The following is a 22,737-nucleotide window of genomic DNA, read 5'->3' as shown; positions in this document are numbered from 1 at the left end:
AGAGTGTCTGATGAATTGCATGCATTTTTTCAGCTGAGCACATTCACTAATCATAAGAAACAGGGAGCCAGGCCTCTCTCTTAAGTAAGAAAGATTGGGAAACCATGAGTAGCAATAACATGAATAACTCTGGTGGGTAATGCACTCACCATAAAATTGCATAGAGAGTCATTGTGCCTGCTGGAAAGCACAACATGCAATATGTAGATCAGAGATTTTTCTTTTTTTTAATTTCTGTAGATAGCTACGTGGGATCAGGGCCGGACTGGGAACCAAAATTGGCCCTGGCAAAGAGCTCGGCCGGCACCCCTGGGAGCCGCCAAGCTGTTTGCCAGGGCCGGTTTCCGACGATTTTGTTACAGGGCTTATTTTGCAGCTATGCTGCAAAAAGAGCCCTGTAACAAAAACAGCTCCCAGGGACCCAAAATCGTCCCCCACACTGGTGGCCCAGTGGGGAAAAGCCAGGTGCCCGCTACGGCCAGTCCGAACCTGCGTCGGAAACTGCTTTTGTTCCATAGATCCATGTCTTCCCTGTAGGTCACAAGTTAACATCCTTGGCATATATCTTAGTTAATTGTGCCGCTACAGCAACGACCTGCATTCAACAACAAGACATATATATAGAACCTTAATGGTTTTTCCATAATCTTTAAATTTTTTAAAGTTGAAGAAAAGGGTTACTTTGGGTGGTAATAAACACTGATTGGTAAGTGCAATATAAATGGTTATTAGTGTAAAAAACTAATGGAGAGATACATCTGATATTATAACCATGCATGCAGCTTGAAAAGGTAAAAAACATAGCCCGTCCCTTGTTCCACCTTTAGAGCCGCCCTTATGCCGGCCCCAAACTCCATCCTCAGTCTATCCCTCCTTTTGATGAGTACCTGCACTTATTTTTGTCTATTTAAAGCACTGCTTGCATGTTGTGGTAAAATGTATACATACATGGGCAGATTTCCGTTTCCTGGCCAGGAAAGATGCGTGACGCAGATTTACCCATGCGCCACCACAGATGCACCGCATTTACAATGCGGCGCATCATGGTGCAGAGATAAACAGATGTGTGTCGCATCTGCTGGTGTAAGCTTGGCACAGTGCTGGAGTTGTTTTGCGGGCACGATGCAACTCCAAACATTGTTCCAACCTTGCCTATACTCAACATGGTGCGTCACGCCTTATGCCTGCTTCAAGCAGGAGCAAGGTTTTGACGCAGCGGCATCAGAAAAGTGCCTGAGTGAAATTTTGTAGAGTTCACTCTGGCACTTTGCCGAGGGGTTCCTGCGCCGGAACGCTCACCCTGCGCTGGAACGCCCACATGAAACCTAGCGCAGGTTTTATGTGGCGCAGGGCTTTACAATGTGACGCATCTCCCTAGATGCAACACGTTGTAAATCCCCTGCAGCATAGCCCTAGCTTTATGCTGCCGCTGCATCACAGAAGTGAGGCAATGGCGGTGCAAAAGTGGTGCACTGGGCTTTTAAATCTGCCCCACATTTTTGGATCTATTTTAGCAAATCTACTGGCACTCACTCATGCTTGTGTTCATATTTTCTATGTATGCATTTTGATGACAATATGAGGAAGTGGTGCAAGCTTCCTTAAAAGCAATGGAGACACTGCACAGAAACAGAACCTGCATGGCCTTGAGTTGGGCCATGTCTATTTCGTGCAGTGTCTTGGTAAAAGATCACTGCATGGATACCTCAGTGCAGGATTCCTTCCTTCACAAAATGTGTACTGCACTGTCAGCAGCAGTAACACATGTTTCCCTCAGGACAGACGGTGCATGGGAGCTGCAGCAACACGATTAAATTGAACACAGATAACAGGAGGCCAAACATCGGTCAAACGTAGAACCCTCAGTAGAGGAAGAGGAGCGCTCAAACAGAACTGCTTTCAAAGTCTTCCTCCTGGAAAAGTGAAGTTATCACTCAGAGAAAACAAAGATGTGAAAGAGATCCGCACTAAAGCATCCTTCACAGATCAGACACCAGCATGGATGTGAGACATCAAGCATCCAAAGTGCACCCAACTGGCACTTCCTGTGAAGCAGAAAGCATCAAGGAAACATCCCTCAAAGACTGAACAGCACAGAGTTCACCACTCACAGAAGAGCACAGAAGTGCAGACGGACAAAGAATGGACCCTGCCCTGGAACCTTTAATCCAAACCCCCTTCATTCACTGAAAAATAATACTACCCAGATAGCAGCTGTGCATCCTTGAACCAAAATGGCACATATACTCAAATGTTTTAAGAAGAAAACAACAGGATGACTAAATATGAGAAGGTAATCCTGGGTGCAGATAATGTGACAGTGACAAGATGTGTAAATGTAAATCCTTCTACATTGTTACCTGATACTTTGGATGGGAAAGATGAAGTTGATCCCAAGTGTCTGGATGTACTTCAATATTGTACCAAGCCAAGGCCTGACATTAAGGATGAACCACTGCCTGAATCTGACTATGTAATGTTTGTGGATGGTTCATGTTTGAGAACTGATGAAGGTGTTCTGAGTGCTGCATATGCTGTATGTACCGTGGCAGATGTCTTAGAAGCATCTTATCTGAATGGAATTTGTTCTACTCAGGTGTCGGAGCTGATTGCTTTGATTCGAGCATGTGAACTGGGAAAGAAAATTCGAGTAACCATAGTGACTGATAGTCAATTTGGCTTTATGGTTGTCCATGACTATGGCTAACTGTGGTCCCAAAGAGGTTATTTAACTTCTGCAGGATCCCCCATCAGAAATGCTGAATTTGTGAAGATATTGATGGATGCAATTCAGTTGCTTGAGAAAATTGCTGTTGGAAAGTGTGCATCTCACTAGAAAGGAAATGACTACATTACTTGAGGCAATCGTTTTGTTGACTCCATTGCTAAATATTGTGCTAAAATCAACAGCATTAAACAATTCAATGCAAAAGAAGATCAGCACTTGGATTAAAATATTAAAAGAAGACAATTCAATTGAATCTTTCAATAAGGTCAGAGAAAGGTGGAAAAAGAGGGAAGATATTGAAATTAGTAAATTAACGTGGGATAAAATTAATAAATTGAACAAAATCATCTTCTGTGGTGCTAATTTTAAATGCATGCAATTTTATAGCAAACTGTTAATCTATAGAACTCCCTCTTTCCTCCATAGTATATATCCCCAAGTTGTCGATGAGTGCTTCCACTGTGAAGAAAAGGGCTCTTGGAAACGCATTGTCTGGGAGTGCCCTAAAATACAGGAATTCTGGAAGGAAATAGAAAAAAACCTCAGTATCACGATGAAAGCCATTATTTCATTTAATTAATTCATCTCAGTTCTAGGTTGCTCTCCGAGTCCCACTCCTTATGATGAGTCCCTGTTTATAGCTTCCTTGATTGCTAAATCGCTTATTTTACAGTGCTGGAAATCAGAGATAGTACCAACCATTCAAGCATGGAAGGCAAAATTATTAAGGATTCAGGGAAGGGAAAGGAAATATGTATTGAGATCAGGGGCTATTAGGAAATATGATAAATACTGGAGTGTGTTTGAATCCTAGACTGACTATGGTGGATATCGATTTTAACCACTTCCTTTATTATTAGTCTGCTGGACCGTTATGATAAATGCACTATGCCTATTGCACTTTATGAGTAGTTTTTAAACTGTTGAAATTTGAATATGTATTTATATTTAAATGAAGTCAGTGTTAGTTGATTCTGGTTTTTGGTGTCTGTTTGTTTTTCTGTTCTGCATACCCATTTTACTCCGCACTGTATTCACGTTGTTGCTAATGTGTCATGTAATGATTATATTGTGTTTATGAACTCTCAATAAAAAAAAATGAAAAATAAAACCTGTTCGTCGACATCTGGAAATATCAGATACTAGTTCAGCATCTGAAGGAGAGAATTAAATCATTGAAGTACCATATTCTAAAGATCGACCTGAAAGTCGAGATCTGGTAAGGCCTAGTACCAGTTTGAACACTGATCAAAGCAAAGAAAAAACTGGTAGCCAAATAAGCTCTGAAGGACAGTTTGAAAATTCTGGAAGCAGGAACATAAATCTTTAAATTGGTGAGAAGGAAGAGACTCACGATAAGGATGAGCTTCCAAGTACCAGCTATGGAGGAGTTCCTAACAGAGTAACTGAACTGACAAGAGAAAACACAGATTTAGTGAATGAAATAGACATTATAAAGTTCAAAATAGGAGGAAGCGATGGGAAATCTGAAACTGGGTCTGATGACAGTGATGATGAGACACAGTTAAGGAGGAGCTCAAGAGAAAGAGCTTGAAGATTGGAGCGTGATATTGTAGAACCTGAAAGTAAGAGAGCACGTAAAGGAGACAATTGGCCTAAAATAAATGATGGACTAAAAATTAACTTGATTAATAAAGCCAAAATTCGAGAAGAACAAGTAAATGCAATGACAAGTCAAAAAGAGTTGTTGGAAGAAAGGAAAGAGGTTTTGCAGAGGCCAAAAAGAGTAAGGAGACAAAATCAAAATTACAAGTCACCTGAATGGACATATGTTGCACTGCCCCCAATAGAGGAAATCAACAGTAGCCAAGAAAATCTGAATTGCCAAAGTGAGTAAAAGAGAAATAAAGAGACAAAAGATTGCATAAACTGGGAAACAAAAGAGACAAGATCAAACCTGAATTTGACATTAAAGACACTGCTGTGAGTGTAAAAGGAGTTGAAAGGACACTATAAAGGTGGAAAAGACTGTGAATAAATTGGTGTGGTAAAAAAAAGAAAAAATGGGTACTAATTTATTTATTTATTTATTTATTTATTTATTTAGGCAATTTGTAGAGCGCAACAAATACCCGTTGGTGTCTTGGCGCTGAGGACGTAGATGGGTAAGAGGCCGCGGGTTATTTATTGAGTGAATAACCAAGTCTTTAGTAGCTTCCTGAATGAGAAGCTATTTTTAGAAAATGGTGTAGAGTATGGTTAATGTGTACAGGATTATTAATGGTAATATGGTTAATATTAGCAATTATGATTCCTTTTAGACCTGAATTTGAGAATACAAAGGCAAATGAAAGGGCAAAAGAGAAGGCTTATGAGTCAAAGAGTTATGTGAAACATGTATATAATCCTGATTTGCATAAAGATAATTCTGAGTGAATTTTCAAAAAATACTTTTTCCAAACTATTGTCTGAATAAGTGAAAACGATGGACGCAAGTGACTGCTATTTCTGTATGAAGTTCCCTGCATCTGTATCAGAGGGCGTGACTTATCATCACCTCCCTTTGACATATGGAGTTACTTGGAGTGTGTTATCTAGTTTGTTTTACAAAACAAGTAAATTGGAGTATTATTATTCTAATTCTGCTGATACCTTTGCAACTTTGAAAGTCGTACCTGAATTGAACAAAATTAAACCTGGCTAAGTTTTTGGTGAATATTTTTTAGAAACACAGGAACTGAATTTTTATTATGTGTTCAAACATAATTTGACTTGTAAAATGCGCAATGAAGAGAAAGCCTTTTTGGATATGGTAGAGGAAAGGAGAATCCAATACAAAAGAAAAGCAACTGCAAAGAAAGCAAAATCAACAATGTGGCCCTTTGGGGATGAGAATATTGAGGGAAATAATGTGAATGTGGCAATAAGTATAGATACACCACAAATAGGGAAATTATGTATTCGAAGAGGTAACATGTTGTATGATAATTATTTTGTGGGTACAGGGGGGGTTTAAAGGTGGTGATGATCCTGTTTTTTCTGGGATTTATTTTTTGTGCGGTAACACGGCTAACTACAGATTACCGGACCATTGGTATGGATCCTGTTATGTAGGTTTGGTCTTTCCTAAAATATTTCATGTAGATAAAGGAACTAATAGAGTTCATGAAATTGGTAAATCATTAACCCGTAGGAGAAGGGAAAGTGTATTAGAAATAATAGGTGATGTTTTGGCAGCATTGATACCAGCAGTGGGCATTTCTTTTAATGCAAACAAAATTCGAAAGTTATCAACGATAGTAGATCGGTTATCAACTGACACTGGAGGAGGATTTTTAATGGTAAATACTGAAATGGTTGCTATGAGAGCTATGGTGATTCAAAATTGACTAGCTCTTGATGTAATATTGGCATGGCAAAAGTAGAAGGAATTTTGAAGGTGCAACACTGTTGTACCTATATTCCGGACAAAAGTCAAAATATTCAAAGGTATATTACAAATATTACAGAATTGCTTAAAGAATTTGCTCCACTAGAGGTTGATGGTGTTCTGAGAAATTTGGTAAGAGTTTTTCAGCTGCAAAGAAATGTTTTTTTGAAATAGGTAGGTCAATAATAGGGAAAGTATTAATTCCACTGACTGTAATGATAGTAATAATATTAGTCCTAAGATTAGCTTGTACACTTAGAAAAAGGAGAAACATTAAAAAGTTTATAAAAAGGAAAGTTGAGGAAAGGAAAGAAAGAGAACGTGAGAAAGGGGAAATAGAGTTGGAAGAATTTAAAGAAAGACTGTGCTATGATAGAAAGAAAATGGAATATACAAGAGTTTAAGTAATACTAACTGAAAAGAACCTGAAACCTGTTTTTGAAAAATTCTACAACAATTTTTGGTGTTATTTGGTAATAAGATCACCAAAGGGGAGAATTGATGGAGCGAGGCTGTGACAAAAAATGTTGTATACCCCTCGTGAAGTTAGTTTCTCATAACTATAATATGTATTAATCGAGTGGATTTGGAACTAATCAACAGAAAACGAAAACACACACAGAAAAGTACATTTGGGTTACGAATTTGCTTGTGTTGGAAATCGTAATACATTAATCATGTGAATTCGTCATTCTAGCATAGTGTAATAACTCTTCTAATATAATAAAGCTATGCATGTATGCTTATTATAAGTATTCATTGTGGCAAAAACAAAGGAGAATGGTAAGAAAACAACACCTTTTTGTAGCTTAAGGCTAGGTAGCCACTAACAGGGTAAACTTAGAACGGTGGGAAGTAAACAGAAGGGCTTTACTTCGAAATCTAATGTTTAATTGTGTTTGTTTCTATGATAGTTCCCCTTATGGCCCATGCGGTCTAGTAAAACATGGAGGGTTTGCGAGACTCTGAGAAAGTGTAAATCTACGCATGCGCGACTGTACTCGAGAGATGTACGAGCAGCCTGTGCCTGGGCTACTGATGTCAAGGTCAGCGTGGCCTGAGAAGCAGAATGGTGTCAAAATGGAATGCTCGAGTAGTGAGCCTGGGAAAGTTGACCAAAGTGTTGATGTAAGGACAGAAATTAAATGTTGCAAACATGAACAATTATGACCGTATGAGAATTATGGAAGTGACTTTGCAAAATTCGGACAATGAGGAGATAAGGTGATCTTCACCACCCCTCGAATGGACCAATAAGAAAGAGTATGAACCCTAAAGTTTAAAATTTTTGTTAGATAGTTAGGGAAAAAGGGTATAAAAGAGGCCGTTTGGAAAAGAGAAAAAAGCTTGCTTTTGAATTATTTTCGCACCACGTCACTCTGCCGGACTGATCAATTTTCTGGGTGCAAAGACTTTGAATTTTTCCTGACTTTACCTTTTGATGGAATCGGAGACCTGATGGGAGGTGAACATCGAGGAAGATAGAGAGGCTGTTTTGGGAACTTGGTCGTTTAATCCTGTTCTTTCCTTTATTACCAAGAAGATGGGTAATATGTCTTAGAATTTTCTCATTTCTGAACTATTCTGCTAATAAATGTAAATTAATTGAACTTAGTTTATCCTTTTACTTGAAGTGATCAGAGAAATGCTTAAACTAATTTTTCTGAATAAGATTAAAATTCTAAGCGTAAGGTCATGCTAGGAGACTTAAAGAGAAATACAAATTAAATAAATGAATTAAGCAGGTCTGTTGTCCATAACTAACTTTTACTAGCTTATCCATTGGCCAAAACAGTGGGCTGCCTTAAATACTGTTCATGAGATTTAAATACCATGGTGAAATCAAGGAAGTTCATATGTATATAATGTATAGAATATAACTAATAGATGAAGTAGGGTACTCCGCTATTCAGCAGCTTGTCCTCTGGTTTTCGTTGATCTGGGAGCAGTGTGATTTGTGTGAATGAGTGACTCGTGGTGCTATGGGCCCCACCGACAAGTGAAGTGTGATAGCTCCTGGGTTTTTCAGTGATGGGTTGGAGGGTTGTTTGAGAGCAGCGCTGGATCAGTAGCTCCTGCACCCTTGATGGTACGTGATGCAAATGCTACTACCTGCTCATGTCCCAAATGTCTGTGCGTCAACACTGCTCCTAGACCATAGACTCTGGCATCCACTACTATTATACTCTGATGAGAAGGGTTGAATGGTTTCAAGGAAACAGCCTTAACAATTTGTTCCTTGATGGACTTAAAATCCTTTTGACATTCATACGTCTAGCCAAATTTGACCCCCTTTTTCATTAAAATTCTGAGCCTGTGTACTTTGTCAGCAAAATGCTGAACACATTTGGAATAAAAATGCGGTGACAGAGCATTAGTGATGGCACCCAGTAATTTCTTTTTAGGTTTAACTCCCTCCCTGGATAAGGTGTGCCCTATATAATCAATTTGCTTAACACCAAATGTACACTTTTTAACCCCAACTGTTCATCCTGCATTTTGTAATTTCTCTCATGTTTTTGTTGACATTGAATCATGTTCAATACGATTGGAACCCCACACAAAAACATCATCCTGGAACACTAGCACATTAGGTAACCCCTCCAATATTCCACCCATTACTCTTTGGGAAACAGCTGAGGCAGATGCCAGACAAAATGACATTCTTATGAACTGGAAGGCCCCTTCCGGTGTGATGAAAGAAGTCAGGTGTCTTGAAGATGAATGCAATTTGATCTGATGGTATGCATTAGACAGGTCAATCAAAGAAAAGTATTCTGCATTATTTACAGAAGACACCATTTCATTGATGTGGGGTAATGGGTATCTGTCAACTAAAATACGATGGTTGATGGAGTGCTAGGTGATGCACGTTTAAGATGGCCGCACAATCGTGTGGCTCCTGCAGCCTGGCGTATAAATCCTTAATTTATCCTTCTCGACTGCCCGGCTGAGGTTTCCCAGTACAGCCCGACATTGCTCCTGGCCTGCTGAAGACCTGCTGAAAGTATCTGCCGATTTGGATCAGCCCCGCTCCAACCACAACGGCGTTAAGTTTATGCCGAGGTGAAGTGCGGAACGGCGTAAAGCCCCGGAGCAGCCTCGGTCACTATGCCGGCCCGCGGCTTACCACAAGGCGCCTGGGCCCTGCGGCGTGGACTGACCGACTGTGCCGGAGACAAAGACCCGTATCGCTGCACCATTAATTACATCGGCTCACAGCTTGAGGGGAGAAGATCCTGTTTACTTGCTACCTGGGGTGGATGGTGCCAACACTAATGATATTAATGGTGATAGGTGCAGTGAAGTGCGCGCTCTTTGCTGCTGCCATCCTGGGCTCCTCGGCAACTACAAGCGTATAACCCTCTTCATTCTGGCATGGTTTAATATGCCCAGAGACTTCCCGGTGACATCGCGCTGCTTCCGCCATACTGGACGCCGGCAACCAAGCGCTAGGTCAATCACATGTAACCCCTGCTACCCTGGCATGCTATCCCGCGCCCGGTGGCACCCAGACACAATTGCGCTGCACTCACTGACTGCACAGTTGCCTATCGCTTCGGCTGTGGTGCAGAGAGAGATGCGCTTCTGTGGCGGTGCGAGTCGGAGACTTGACTCTCTACTTCTACCTGCTCCTTGATGTCGGCAGAGGGGCGGAAGGAAGAATTAATCATTTGCCGGTGCCCTTTCACTGACTACTCGCGGATGTCTGGGACCCCTGTGCAGGAGCCAGCTTGCAATCGGATGCCGTTGACCTCCATCTTTTGTGGTGAGGTGCCGAGTGCACAGAAAGACCCTTTTCCACATGCTATGCTTACTGCCCTGGGAAATAGCTCTTGGAATTAGGGGCACTTGAAGGTGTAAGACTCCCGCTGTGGCACAAAGCTACAAATAATGCTCTGGACTTTCCCCAATTTCTGCCTGCTTAATTTGTGGAGCTCTCCCTGGCGGCAAACTGGATGATCCTATGTGCTAATGCTCTGAGGTGCCTGCTGTAGACCCGCTGAAAGTATTGGCCGATTTGGATCAGCTTTGCTCCCGCCGTGTTTGCTTTAAGTTTCTGCCGAGGCAAAGTGCGGGACAGCGTGGAGCCCCGGAGCGGCCTCAGTCACTACGCAGGCCTGCGGTTTACCATGAGTCGGCTGGGCCCTGCGGCGCGAACTGACCGACTGTGCCGGAGACAAAGGTCTGGATCGCTGCACCATTAATTACATCAGCTCTCAGCTTGAGGGGAGAAGATCCTGTTTACTTGCTGCCTGGGGTGGATGGCACCAACACTAATGATTATGGTGGTAGGTGCAGTGAAGTATGCGCTCTGTGCTGCTGCCATCCTGGGCTCCTCTGCAACTACAAGCGTATAACCCTCTTCATTCTGGCATGATTTAATACCCCCAAAGACTTCCCGGTGACATTGCGCTGCTTCCCCCATACTGGACGCTGGCAACCAAGAGCTAGGTCAACCACATGTAACCCCTGCTACCCTGGCATGCTATCCAGCGCCCGGTGGCACCCAGACACAACTGCGCTGCACTCACTGACTGCACAGTTGCCTATCCCTGTGCCTGTGGTGCGGAGAGGGACACGCTTCTGTGGTGGTGCGAGTTGAAGACTCGTCTCTCTACTTCTACCTGCTCCTTGATATTGGCAGAGGGGCGGGAGAAATAATTCATCATTTGCCGGTGCCCTTGCGCCGGCTTCTCATGGGACCCTTGTGCTGGAGCCAGCTCACAATCGGAGGCCGTTGACCACCATCTTGTGTGGTGAGGTGCCAAGTGCATAGTAAGATCGTTTTCCACAATCTATGCTTACTGCCCTGAGAAATTGCTCTTGGAATTAGGGGCACTTGAAGGTGTAAGACTTCCGCCGTGGCACAAAGCTACAAATAACGCTCCGGACTTGCCCCAATTTCTGCCAGCTTAATTTGTGGAGCTCACCCCGGCGGCAAACTGGATGATCCTATGTGCTGATGCTCTGAGGTGCAGCTGTATCACAACTCACTGCCCCCTGTGTACCTACAATGCCGGCTTGCTTACGCTTGGGGAGGCACGCATGCTTTGGGCGAGAGGTTCTGACCGCACTGCCCAGATTGCAACCGGTACCTTAGAGGGGCAAGGGCCTGCCTGTTGTGCACCACTGTGCCCCCTCGCACCGCTGTCTCTTCTACCTTTACCCTTCCAAAGATACCTTGTGCCTCAACGCCTGTAATTGTCAGGCGAATATAGCAGCGCTGAGGGCGTGTAGACAGACTTTGCATTTGGATAACCATGGGCAAGCCAGATACCAGACAACCTAAATTTAACTTTGAGGCAGCAAAACGGAGCACCCGGAACCCACAGGATGATAAGCATCTCGACAAGAGGGATGAGGCCCAGGGAAGTGCAGCCGTGCAAACTGCTGACGTGCAAAGTATCCTCCAAGAGGTCCAGCAAGGATTCGCCACCATCGTGGACAAGGTGGACAGAATGTTGTCACGTATGGATGCCATGGCACATAAGCTGGAGGGGCATGAAGACCGCATAAAAGAGGCACAATGACGCATCTCGAATAACAAGGACACGACATCCAGAGCCACAACACAAATTGCCCATGATCCAGCGCTCCTACCAAAATTCTGCATAAATGATGTCACCATCTACCACCAAACTTACGAATCAATACCAGGCCCATAAAAAAATAACAGAGCAGCTGAATCATGAGGAGAATGAATCTAATATGTTGTTTAAACTATCTACAATAAACAAGACCAGCTTGTCATTTAGTAAGTTTATTCAAACATATTCATGAAAACTTAGGTTTTGGAACTTTATCAAACAAGTATTAGAAAATGTCATTAAAGAAAGGTTTTTTCAACATTTCATAAAGAGAGCTTGTTTCAAGAAATATTATTCATTAACGGAAATAAGTGAAAAAGAGCATTTCCAAACCCTAACTAATTCCCTGTCTCTACCGTCATCGCCTGGAAACAAAGTCTTTAAAGTCTCCTTTCCTTACGTGCGTCCGTCGATCAGCAGAACACGGCCCTCTGGAATCAAGAAGCGTAGGAAAAAGTCTGCTCCTTGAGCCAATTCTTATACCCTAAAACTAAGGCTAAACTAACTATTTTCACATTCCAACAGCTGAATTCTGGCTCCCCATTGGCTGAACCACCTCATGCCACAGTAAATTGTAACATCTTCCACCTCAGGTCCGGGCTTTTACACAAAGCCATTGTTCGTGTACAGAGTCTAGGCGACAGTTCCTTAGGCTGCTACATTTTGTAGCAAAGATGTTCATGTAATGCACAAAAATGCCACGACTCACATCCTGGCATTGAGCCTGACCGTTCTCAGCTTCCCGTGGCACAATAGCAAACCTCTCCACAGGGTCGCTTTTGGCAGTTCTTTTCAAAACTTTTCACAATAAAAGTTTATAGGCTTCTCATCTTATTCAAAATAAGTTTTCACTTGTGGCTTTACATCAGCAGACCTCTTTTCAGAAAGCTTCAATTTTCTGCGCCTTTTCTTCTTGCGTCACTTTTTTTAGAATGCATTATTTTTTTGCAGCCAATTCTAAGCTTCATTTGGAAAACTATTATTTAAACAAACATAAAACATCAATTAATTAAAGAATTGACATTTGTTCTGTTACCCACCCCCTTTGCTAAATGTTAACCCATTAACTACCTTACCTAGCAAAAGCACATTTAAGCAGCATATATTACCTTTGATATACCAATCCGATCTGGAACTGCATTTATCACAGAAAAGACAAGACAAAAGCACATTTAAAAGCACATGCTATTATTTTTGACAGCAGCAGTTAGTATACGACAAAGACAATAGACAATAATTATTGTATTCTTTCTTATGCATTTTGCACAAATAAGCATAATGTTAGTTCCATATGTTCAAGTTGCACAGTTTATTCTAGGTTGATTTAATAACATGCAGCAAACCGCTCCATCACCCACATGGAAAAACCTCTGAAACTCATTGCTGCAAAGAATGAGGAGTTAGAAGCGCGCAGTACGCGCAATAATATTTGCATCCTAGGGATTCCTGAATTGACCAAAACGGGCAAAATGAGTAGTACATCGAAAAACTATTGCTGTCCTCAATCGAAGCCTTTCTCCAACCAGTTTATAATAGAGCAAGCCCACCGAACCCTAGGGCCGCACCCGCTACCAGGCAGCACACGCGTCCCATAATAGTGAGACTTTTGAACTGTAGTGATCAGGACCTTGCACTACGTGTTGCAAGGAGTAAACAACACCTATCCTATGATGGAAATACATTCTCCATTTATCTCGATTTTACCCCTACAATTCAGGATGAAAGGCACAAATTCACAGATGTCAAAAACAAGTTGTGACTGGCACAAATTGATTATGCATTTTTATATCCTGCGTGCCTCAGAGTCACTCACCAAGGTAAACAATGCTTTTTCACCAAGCCACAGCAAGTGGAGGAGTTGCTAAAACATGTGAAACGCACAAATCGCAAACATGGAACTTTGGCAGCGCCACAACAATCCTCCTAAATGGGAACGGAAGATGATTCACAATGAACAAGGCACTGTTACTCATGGATAATTGAGATACGGCATGGGGTGAGATGACCGCCTGACAGCTGGGACTACTTCAAGGGTCAAGTAACCTGTTCAGCTGGTAGGCCATTCTGAGCTATTTCTTTTACTATTGTACAACAGGCACCCTCTGCCTCTAGGGGTGGGGACACGGGAGGAATGTTTTGTTTTATGCATGTCTCTCATACAACAGGATGCCTTCTTTAACAGTTCAATATGGACAGCATGCAAATTAGAATTTAAGCATTCGACACTCAGTATGGATTTGCACTACGTACTTACACATAGACAGGGCTGCATTTTTCGGGTGCCAACGTTGTTATTAGCAGATGTTCAAGTACATGGCTGACACTGATTCAGAGAAACTGAATATTATCACATGGACCTTCAGGGGATTGGGGGACCGGCGGGAAAAGCGACACATACTAGCTTATTTGGACAGGCATCAATTACACATAGCTATGCTACAAGAAACGCATTTTACTCCTCAAAAACCCAACAACTTTGCATGTAAATGGGCAGAACACAGAATCTTTTCCTCTTATTCATCTTATGCAAGGGGAACAGCCATACTCATAAAAAAGCAGACGCCCTTCCACCTAGCTGGAGCTACCTGGGACACACAGGGAAGATACTGCCTGGCCTGGAGGCAACTGGGGTCTGAATCAGTCACTCTGGCCTGTTGCTACGGGCCAAATGTGGATGCCCCATACTTTTATACCTCATTATGGGCTAAAGTATTTTATATAGGCTCCAGTCACATAATCTGGTGCGGAGATTTCAATGTCACATGCAACCCGAGTGTTGACAGGTTACACCCAGCTCCCCATCACTACACTAAGGCACGTGCTGTTATACAGAACACACTAGCTACTTATCAACTGGTTGATGCCTGGAGACATACCCATCCCCATGAACTGGAGGGAACTCATTACACTGCACAAGCAGCATCATGGGCGCCATTGGATTACTGGTTCCTGTCCCAGGGGCTGGGCAAGCTATATCTAAGGTACAGCATCTGGCTAGAACTTACTCAGATCATGCCCCGGTCAAACTCACACTGTCCTCCTCAGACTTTGGCCCCCCGCGCAATACTTGGAGATTACATGCTCCGATTTTATTGGAAACGTTTTTTCAGGAAGAGCTGCAGGAAGAGGTGCAGGACTTTTTCATACGGAATAAGGACTCGGTAGAGAGTGTAGAAACAATTTGGAAGGTATTCAACATCACACTTAGGGGGTACTGCATATCAAAGGGTTCTGGCGTACTCAAAGACATCACTAACACATTGTGCAAACTAGAAACAGAGCTTTAGGAGGAAGAGGTGTGGCACCGCGGCTAGGGCAACTGACTCTGGAATCTGGGGTTCACGGTTCGATCCCTGGCACCGGCGGCAGATTAGCCCAGCACCATGTGACTCTGGGCAATAGCTTGCTTAATCTTCCCAACGGCCACCAGCGCCTAGAGACCCTTACGGGTAATTGTGCGCTTTACAAATGTGGATTATTAAGGCACTGGAAGCGAATTTATCCACGAGCCCGGATAGTCCAACTCAACTTAAATTCAGAGAGACACTCACAGATTACATGGACACGGCACAGAAAGAACCACAATTCAAGGGCAGATACTGGGTAGCACATCATCATCGGGAGGGCGAACGGCCAGGTAAGGCATTGGCAGACACGATTAGGAAACCGCGCTATTCCAACTATGTATTAGAACTCGAAGGTCCAGACGAGATGGTCTACCGGGACACTGCAAATATACTCAATGCTTTTACACGCCATTACACTCACTCAACTATACAACACGAATAGGAAGGATAGCTTGGATTTAGAGAACTATTTGGGAGATGTGGCATTGGGATTGTTGAGTGATGTGCAACAGAAATTTTTATGTGCCCCGCTCGAGCTAGACGAGGTCAGGGACGCCATCATGCAGTTGCAATCAGGGAAAGCTACTGGTACAAACGGCATTCCTATGGAGTTTTACAAAGCATACATAGACCAGATGGCCCCTATTCTGCGTGAGGTGTACGAAGAGTCGCTGGACATTGGCTGCCTCCCATCATCCCTGAGAGAGGCTCTCGTCATTTCACTCTTGAAACCAGGGAAGTCGCCCAGTCAGTGCCACTCCTATAGGCCACTGTCCCTCCTTAATTGTGATGCAAAAAGACTAGACAAGCCTATCAACACTCGGCTTAGCCTATTGCTGGAAAATCTGATTCTCCCTGATCAGTCGGGCTTTGTGCCCTAAAGAGCAACCTCCCATAAATTGAGAGCCCTTTTCGACATTTTAAATAATGTTTCCCCTGACTTACCATTAGTGGCTGTTTCTTTAGATGCCACTAAGGCTTTTGGTTCAGTTGAGTGGGACTATATTTTCGGGGTAATGTTACAAATGGGTTTCCTGCCCCTGTTCCTCTCCTGGATTCGGCTAATATACCACTTACCAGTTGCTCAGGTGCTCATTAATGGGCACACATCCCAGACATTGGTGATCATTAGAGGCACCCAGCAGGGGTGCCCTTTAGCCCCCTTACTTTTTGCACTTCCGGTTGAACCATTGGCGGCGAAGTTGTAGCAACACCACAAAGATAAGGCCCTGCGTTGTAATATGAGGCCGATACTTATAGCTCTATATGCCGATGATATTACACTATATATTTGTGAACAGCAACAAAGTTTAAACCCACTCCTCAGAGAATTCATTGTCTTTGGGAAACTCTCAGGGATCCAAATTAATTGGGGGAAGTACTGTATTTTTCCTCTGACGACTGCAACAATTTGCTTTCCGTTGGATTATCCCTTAAAGTGGTGTGATGAGGATCTGCGTTATTTAGGTATTCGTATCACCAGAGATAGGGACAAACTGATGCGCCTTAACTATGGCACTGCACTGACTCGCATAACAGAATACATTACCCGCTGGATTACATCACCCCTTTAAATGGCGGGCAGGGCGTCCTTAATTAAATTGGTGATACTTCCCCAATTGCTCTATCTATTCTTAAATATACCATTCCATTCGGGGGGATATTTTTTTAAAACACTCAGGTCAGAACGGACACGTCTGGTATGGGGGGGAACAACCGAGGATGCAGTGGAATGTACTCACTAGACCATACTCACAAGGAGGGTTTGGAATACCAAATTTTGAATTGTATTATGTCTGTGCACAAGCCCACTACGCGTACTTCTTAGTGAATCAGCCACGATATATGGCGCAAGTGGCAGCGGAGTACTGGCTTGCTCACCCCATTCCGATAGATGGAGCGCTATATGACATGACTAGCGCTAGGGAAAAGACACCGACCACTATCACTTGTACAATCACATAGGTCACTTGCTGAACTCCCCCATGCTTTACTCCCCGCTGTTACCTCTAACATATCATCCGAGCATGCCCCTTCTCCAAGAAACACTGGGGCATATTACCAAGGGTAGCGATAGGCAGTTATCGCCGGTTTAGCGGCCGTTTTCGGCCGGTAAGCGGCGATAATTCTATCGCTCTATTAGCAAGCTGTCGCTAACTGATGTTAGCGAAAGCTTTTAGGCGATAGCTAGCGGTTTGGGGCCCGCTTTGCATGTCAGCGATTTTTTATCGCTAATGACATGCAAAGTGGGCGTACCCAACCTGTTAGCGACTGAAATCAGTCACTAATGTCGCTATCGCCTATTAGCAAGGCAGGCGTGGCAATGGAAATATTCCCGCTATCGCCAAAAACCAACGCCTGCTCAGACCAGTTTTTAGCCATGTTATCCAATGGGAGGTGGATAACATGGCTAAGAGCATTTCGTAGCTAATGTGTAAATATCGCTGTATTCTCAGCGATATTCACGCATTTTGCCACTATCGCCGGAAAATGTATCGCTTTGGAGATAAACGTTGCTAATAGCAAGTTTTCTCAGCGATAAATTCCGGCATTGCTCAGCGATAAAAAAAATCATCGCTAAGCCTATTTAGCGATAAATATCGCTACTTGTTGGTAATATGCCCCACTATTTCATAACTTTAAAGCGCGGACGCACATTAACGCTGGGGGAAACTTGTACCATGATGGTCAGTTCCGCAAAGCTGAGCATGTCTTTCAGGGCCTGCAACAAACTCAACTTGATGTCTTTTTATATATACAACTTAGACACGGAGTTTGTTCTCTAACACCGGTGTTTCCGGCTGAGCTCCTAGCGCTTGCTCCACTACAACTGATTCTTAAAAACACGACGGCCAAACGCCTTGTGTCACTGATATACCGCACAGTGCACACACAGAGAGAAGTACCGGCTGCACTGTCCCGTACACGATGGAGAGAGGAACTGGGTTTTTCCCTGAGGGATGAACACTGGGAATACTGCTGCTCACAGACTGAGCAAGTCTGGGCCAGCAGCAGGCTATGTATAATACACTACAAGTTTCTCCATAGATTGTATTACACCCCAGCCAAGATGCACGGATATCATTTGCGAAATACAGACAGGTGCGACAGATGCCAGGCTCGGGGAGCAGGCTTTCTGCATCTGGCCTGTGAGTGCACGGGAGTGAATGAATTTTGGGGACATGTCTTTGAGGCCTTGGACCTGATGACGATCACCCACATTGAACCTACACCACTGCTGGCCCTGCTAGGTTACGTCAAACCAGTATAGGTTACACATTGCAAGTATGTGGCCCTTGCGCTACTCATGGCTAAAAGGCGGGTGGCCTGCCGATAGGGCAGGGTAAGGGCGTAAATTCAGGGTCTGGCTCGATGACTTGGTATTTTGTCAGAAACAACTCGCCACTTATGCATAACTGTTACCTACAACCTCCAGGTCTAGAGATATTTGGGGTCCCCTAACATGCCTCCTTAGTCCCCATTCTGAAGAAGCCCAACCTGGCGACCTTCCCAGCAATTACAGGCCTATTTCCCTTCTGCCTGCCCCAGCTAAGATCTTGGAAAAGCTGGTCCACTCCCAACTGGCGACCTTCATCGAGTCCAATGGGCTCCTCCATGACTCCTAGCATGGCTTTAGGTCGGGCCACAGCACGGAGTTGGCCCTTATTGAAATGGCTGACTCCGTGAGGTGGACGCTTGACCGAGGGTCGAGGGCGGTGTTAGTGCTGCTGGACCTCTCAGCAGCATTTGACACCGTCTCGCATAAGATCCTGCAGAGAAGTTTGGAGGACTTAGGGCTGGGTGGCTCTGTGCTGAAGTGGTTGTCTTCCTACCTGTCCGACCACACACAGCAAGTTTTCACCCCTCCCTTCACTTCCACTGCTAGACCGCTTAGATGGGGTGTCCCACAGGGCTCTTCCCTTAGTCCGCTTTTGTTTAATGTTTACTTTACCCCCTTGGCCAAGCTGATTGCTCACACTGGGATTAAGTCCATATCCTATGCTGATGACATTCAGCTTCTTTTTTCATTTGACACCCCTTCTGCCTCTGCCTTCGAGCCACTGAAATCCTGCCTTAGAGACATCTCTAATTGGATGGACGCCAATTCCCTCCGTCTCAATGCAGGCAAAACGGAGATCCTGTTTTTTAAATCTCCATCCCCCCTTGACTCAAGTCTGTGGTGGCCCGAAGACCTGTGCCAAGCCCCCACGCCCAAAGACTCGGTGAGAAACCTAGGAGTTCGCTGGGACAACCATCTCAGCTTCAACACCCAGGTACAAACAGTTACAGCCTCCTGCTTCGCCAAAATTAGAACAATCAAACGGCTCATTAACTATCTGCCGGAGGACTGCCGTAAGACTGTGATCCAGGCACTAATCATTTCCCATCTTGATTATGCCAATGCTCTTTACCTTGGTATCACAGCTGGCCTGTGTCACAAACTACAGACGGTCCAAAATGCCGCCGCTCGGCTGGTGGAGAGAATCCCCGCCAGTCACCATATCTCTCCACCTCTTCGTAAACTTCACTGGCTACCCATTGTGAAAAGATGCGTCTTTAAAGCAATGACGCTGGCCTTCCGTGCATCTAAAGGCAATGGGTCGGCCCATCTGAAAACCACCCTACGTCCTTACGTCAAATCCAGGTCACTACGCTCCAACTCCCTACTTCTCCTGGAAACCCCCCGATTTAAACGTTCCCGTGCAGATGGAAAAACCTTTGCGGTCTGTGCCACTCAGCACTGGAACAAGCTCCCGCTAGCTCTTCGCACCTGCCAAGCAGAGCATGTATTCAGTAAATCCCTGAAAACCCTTCTCTTTTCCTCCTAGTTTGGTTTCCCGACCTAAGCCCCCCTGTCGTCAGAGCTTTTCAGCGCCGGGATGCCCCGTTGGGGCCGCTGCACGCTTTACAAAATACACAAATAAATAAATAAATAAAATACCTGTTAGCGCACCCTTGTGAGAATCCAACATCTGAAATGGATCTGAAATGGAGGTGCCTGTACCCTAGAATGCCCCTAGTGCATACACTGCTGCCATGTATGTCTTCCCATATGGGCAAAGGTGATATTGGCCCTGAACTACATGTATTACATTCTGGTACGGTAGGACTTGCTATACGCACAAGTGATTGGACTCTTCTGGTATGATAGAAGCATAGCTTATTTCACATAAACTGTGTCACATGTAAATGGTCATGCCTATTGTCAGGGGTCTTGTGTACTGCCCTGGTGTAATGGCACTTATTCCTTGCCATCTTTGTGTATACTGTGTTATGCCCTGATGTGTCCCATGATCTAGTCCAGCGCTATGACAATTTGTGGTCTTACTGTGCTGATACTGTGTCATATGCTGTAAGCATCAATGCTTCCACTGTATTGTTTGTTTGAAAACCAATAAAGAAATGTATTTAAAAAAATATATATATATGATGGTTGAGGTCTCTCAAGTCAATACACATGCGTAAGTTGCCGTCCTGTTTTTGTGCCAAAACCACTGGACTAAACCATTTGTAATTCTGATTTTTACTTATCTCTAAGTGTAAAAGGCACATTCCTAGCTTTGTACAATGCGGTGCTCAAATTTTTCCAAACAACCTAATTTCTCCTCACATAGTTTAGGGAACTTATTGCTCCATTTAGTTGTTTCAGTATCCTAAGTAACTAACACTTGTTGTGGGTGGATAGGGTCTAAAGTGATTCCCAACATGTTTTGTTCACACCAACCAAGCAAAGCTCTTCCCTTCTCCACTACATACACTTTGCTGGTAGCTGCCATTCCTTTGTGGGACAAGGTGCACATGAAAAAACCCAACAGTGGAAGTTTAACACTGCAATACCCAACTGGTTCCACATCAGATGTACTCAACCGGTGACCTCCTACTTTTTCCCACATATTCTTATTTAATTGCATATGGGGAGAAAGAATCTGCCCACACCGTTATCTTAGTCCCATCTGCTCTGCATGTGGGTTTTCAGGGCGAACAACGCCTGAAAACCCACAAGCAGAGCAGATACGCTGTTTGAATCTCTTTTTACCGACACACGAAACACGCGGTCTGAATACCGTTTGCAAGCCATTAGAAACGACAAGCTGAGCTGGCACGCCTTCTTTCCATTCATCGACGCATGATGCACGCTTTCTAAATAACCTGTGCAAACTATCAACACTTACCTACGGCGTTGCCCGAGATTTTAAACTTTGCTACGCATTCGTGCTGGGGCTATAGCTACGAATAGTTATGCTAATGATAGTACTGACCCTAAAACTGAACACCAAGATACACCAGTTTCTGAGTGCGACTAAGCCCAATTTAATAGAACTTCTTCTCGTTTAAGGGAAGTCAACGTTTCTGCGGAACCCAACCGCCTTCCATCCGTTTGAAATAAGCACTACGATAAATAGACGGTTTACATTAATAAAGAAAAGACAGTTGAACGTGTGAAATTAGATTGGGCCATTAAACCAAAAGCCAGCCAGCAACGGAAAATCGGCAGGGAAACTGAGCACCTAAACATATTTGAATTGAACTAAACAGTATCACGATGGTAAAGTCCTGATGAAGACACAGTCTTGGTGTCGAAACGCGTCGACAGGAAACCATCCATTTTTTAGACATATTTCTTCTTCTTTTTTAATGTGAAAACATATGTATTGATACAATGTTATTTTATTAAGTCTTATCAAAGGACTGATGAATTCTATCACTTCTTTTTATCATATTGAATTAAAATGTATTTTCTTAATTTGACCTAGTTGTTTATTATTGTTTGCCACTTACATTGTGCCAGTATTTTGCTTGTGTGCCTGGGAGTGTTGTTTTGCATACATTACTTCAATTTCTCCATCATTGTCAGAATTATCTTCCTCACTATTTTCTCTTATAGTATTTACAGGTGGCTTCCATTTTGCATTAGGTAAAGACCCAGCCTTGCACATGCGTGCTAAGGGACCAATCTTTTTACATCTGTAACATTTCTCTTTGACTGCGAAACATTTGTCAGAATCAGTTGTGTGTCTTATGCTATCACATCTGTAACATAAAATTGGAATTAGTTTTATTTTACTATCCTTCTTTTTGACGGGAATTTTCTCTACTGTACACACTTTGTTAGTGATAGGTTTCTCTGCACTTAACTCTTTGACATACTTTGAAGTATTCTTGACTTGTCTTGCTACTTGTATGGTTTTTAATAGTGAAGGATCCTTCATGTCTAGTAGTCTCACTTGAATTTTCGTGTTATTTGTTCTGTTAATAAATTGATCTCTTATAATCTCCTCATGTAGATCTCTAAATTTACAGGTGGCACCAAGTGTTTTCAATACAGAAATATATTGCTCCACTGACTCCCCAGGTAATTGTGAATTAGAAGAAAATGTATGTCTTTCTACTTCAATGCTAATCTTTTGGCCGTAGTTTTCTTCTAATGCCTATATTACCTCACTATACTCATCAGTGGAAGCTATATCATCATACTGTAACTCTACTACTTCCACTACATCCACACTCTCATCTTTATTTTCACTATCACTTGTTTTCTCAATAATACCAACTTACTCCTTAACTGTGTTAATAGGTAATGTTTTAACACCTTCCTACCCTCAATGCCTAAACCATGTTTAAGCAAGGCCACCTTACGTGAAGCAATAAAATCCTCCCCACAAATTGCCTCTAAATATG

Source organism: Lissotriton vulgaris, chromosome 3_2 (genome assembly GCF_964263255.1).
Source record: "Lissotriton vulgaris chromosome 3_2, aLisVul1.2, whole genome shotgun sequence".
NCBI lineage: Eukaryota > Metazoa > Chordata > Amphibia > Caudata > Salamandridae > Lissotriton > Lissotriton vulgaris.
This window is presented reverse-complemented; position numbering follows the sequence as displayed.